The sequence below is a fragment of the Pinus tabuliformis genome, chromosome 2_1 (genome assembly GCF_031772625.1).
Source record: "Pinus tabuliformis cultivar Carrire ecotype Pingquan chromosome 2_1, CPIR1, whole genome shotgun sequence".
Taxonomy (NCBI): Eukaryota; Viridiplantae; Streptophyta; class Pinopsida; order Pinales; family Pinaceae; genus Pinus; species Pinus tabuliformis.
Genome location: NC_142299.1, coordinates 334,716,388 through 334,720,263, shown reverse-complemented (window position 1 = coordinate 334,720,263; position 3,876 = coordinate 334,716,388).

Genomic DNA, 3,876 nt, shown 5'->3' with positions numbered 1-3,876 from the left:
GGTGTAAGAGTTTTTCCTATTCCCTTATTAAAGAATCACAAAAGGCATCAAAGGAAGGGGACTTGTAGCCTTGTCCTTGAGAAATGAAGGCTTCTCTTGTAAAATGGAAGGTGGAAACAAACATAGAGTAGGCTCGTCCCAACTTAGTAAGAATGGAATAGATAAGGTTACGATATTATTTCTTAACCTAAACACCTTCCAAGAGAAGTCTAAGGGTCTTGAAATTGGACAAAAAATCTTCAATAGAAAAAAATTTATTGGGGTCCAATTAAGCAACTCATTTTCAAGTTGATGGGCTCTAAGTTCATTTTTAATTCATAAACTTTAGTGATTTGTTTCATTGCTTCATTAGGAGTATCAAGTTCCATGATATGGAATCCCTATCAACCCATGTGCTTGATCTTGCTTATTTTCCCATTTGGCTACCTTATCTTCATCTTTTGGTTTGGTTTCTTGGCCTGAGGCTATTCTGTAAAGACCTTTACTTCTAAGTAAATCCACAATGTATGACCATCATTGGAGGTAGTTGGTGCTGTCAAGAATAACTTGGCTTGGACTTTCCATTTTAATAGAAACTGAAGCTATAGATGTTGAAACTAAGTGTTCTAATGAAAATATCTCGAAAAATTAGGCTAATAAAAAAAACGGCTTTGAAAACTGCTTCTGGATGAAGAAGTTATGGCTTTTTGAAGAAAAGTTGTTGAAGATGCTGACGAAGTGCGGGAATGTGCGGAAATGAATGATAATGTTATATTTAAAAAAATCCGCTCCCTTTCCAAACTTAATCTAATTAGCTCACTTTTTAAAAAAGTTATATGGCTCACTTTTATAAATAAGTGAAAATCACTTTTTCAATGGTACTTTATGAGCTACCCACTAAATTCTAACTTAAATAAAAGATAAAAAGACTTTAGAATTCTAAGTGACCCACTTTTATAATGGGTGAGAACAATTTTACATAAAGTAACTTTAAAACATAAGTTACATGTGCTTTTTAAAAAAGTAACTCAAGAAAAAAAAAGTCTTGAACTCAAGACCTCTATTCTCATAAAGTAACTTTGGACCAAGTGAGCTAGTTTAAAAGGTTAGTAATTTTTGGGAAAAAGGAAGGGGGTTTATATATATATATATATATATATATATATTCACAGAAGCTTTGGGGTGTGTGCTTACTTGAGAAAACTCTTTTTTTCTTTACAAAACAAAAGCCACAAAACTCAAAACGGACATACAAAAAAAACAAACCTTATAGTTTGAAGTTAACTTTACCCGGAAACTAATATTTTTCCTCAATGTTTCTGATTTTCCTAGATCACACTAAGGCGCGGCGGAAAAGAGCATACACATGAGAAAAAAACTTCCTTTCTATTTCTGATTTGCCTAGATCACACAGAGTCGCGGGGCAAAGAGAATATGTAGAAATGAAAGGCATAGATCCAGTAATAAAAAACAAAGAGATAAATAAACTGAAATAAATAGAGAGAAAATAACTAGAAACTGCAAATAAACACTATATACCTCCAGATCTTAAAAATGATGTAGCTAGGGCTACCGGAAACATTTTCGTGTAAAATGAAAGGGGTTCCTCACTGGAACAGATGCTCCTAACACAATAGAGCATTCCTCTTGGATCGAAAGTAGTCAGAAACAATAGATCTAGGAAGCAACAGTTGGATGCAGTTCTACAAGTTTCAGATTGTAAGTTACAAAAGTACATAGTAAAGAAACACACTTTACCTAACTCTACACTAGACCAAGTTATACTTAACTATTTCTTATGTATCAGAATATCCTAACATTACATGACTTGACCACAATAGTCCATACATGACTGAATTTCACAATTATTACATCATAAATCTTTACATGACCTTTACATAAAGAGACATATATGAAATTTATAACCATGACCAAAGAGACCTCAAAGAGACCATGATAGTCATCAACAACTATCATACACCATATAGGATCTACACCATAAGCATTTGCCAGCAACAACATGAACAACAACATGCATATTTTCACCTTCAATTTGCAAGATAAGACAATGTAGCTTTAATATCATCAACCTGTGACCAAGTTGTAGCATAATATTTTCCATAGAGATCTGCTATAAACTCATGCCCTTGACGTCATCAAGGCCAACTTGTTCTTTCCCTTAGTAGGAAAATACTCAATCCATTTTCATCAAAGAATAGCTTTTCATGCATCAACCAAGAATATTCCATGTCTCCAAGTATCATTTAGCAGATGTCTTCATGAAACCCGCAATAACATCATTCTCTTGGCCCATTTTCTTCATGCAAGAAAAACTATCACACCAACATCACTTCATCAATATTCTACTTAAGTAATCATCCATAAGATCCTTATCTATAATTCACCCATCAATGATATCCCATGACATAGAGATAGTAGTATGTATATAGCTTCTCATCAATGAGAAAAGTCATCAATAACAAACCATGATTTCACCATCATTTATCAAACTTTTTTAGTAACCCATATCCTTGATACCATTAAGAGCAAAAATCCTCAAAAAAATACCTTATGCAGCATATGTGAGATCTAATCATTGTAGTAATCATCATCCATAATTGCACCATATGCAACTTATGTATCTTTGAAGGCATAATGGCAACAACATAAAAGTAATGAGTGACACTTATCGTAATAAAAAATGAGGTTGTATGATCAAGCTCTGTTTATCTCCTTGAACTTATGAAGATCAACATATAAGCAACATAACGTATGTACCATATGCATCATCAAAATAATATCCTATCATCATCAAATAATGATAACAAGGTCAACATTTTCTTTCCACAACAATCCCCAACATATCATACATGTATTATCAATAGATAGTTATCTATCATCCTACATTTGATGAGCATCACCCATAATTAGTAACTCATGCATCATCATTCAAGGACTTGAGTAACATAAGCAACATCGCCATTGATAAGTATCATTGTGTACCAAGGAGTTTTAAAGAAAACATAATTCCAACAATTCATTAGTAGAAGCATAGCCAATGCTCCCCCTGAACCTGTGCCCACTGTTTACTTTAAGGTTTGATCACATCAAGTCATCCATCAGTAAGACCATCAAAGAAATTACATCAATCAATAAATCCATGTCATATTGCATCAACTAATAAACCATTATAATCCAATACCATTTCTAGGTAGCATAGACTGGCTGTAACCAACCAAAGTCAGAATGAGAAAGTCAATTAATAATTGTCTTAAGCATATTAGAGCCTTTTCCTTTGTCCCAATTTTCATCATAGAAAAACATATACGATTGTTTAGATCATAACTCATAATTTTTCATCAAATGATCCGCCTACAGAAAGTAAAATACTAAAACTTCACAACTTTAGCTCCCCCTGAGATTACACATCACTAATCCTGAGGCCCTGATAATCATATTATGTTCTTATGAGGTCATGTACCTCACATCACTTCTACAGTCAATGTGAGAAGTATTTGTTTAAGAATAATGGACTGCAATCCTCCTCATATCTATGATAATTTAGTTCTTCAAGCACATATTGTTTTTTGGGTTTCTATATCCTCTTGCTATGACTTTTCTAATTTCTTCATCCATAACCTCGCACTTGGTTGATGTAAACACAATTATATTTCCTTTATCTTCCATTTGACCTACACTTAGAATATTCTGCTTTAGCCCTTGAACTAATAAAGTATCAGTTTCTCCTCTATGTTTATTAATTATGGCTCTACCTTTTCCCACAACTTTTGTTGGAGCATTATTTCCCAGAATAACATTACCATATTGGTTTTTCTTGAGAAACTCCATCTTACTCTTATCTCCAATCATGTGATGAGAGCATCCATTGTCTTTGTA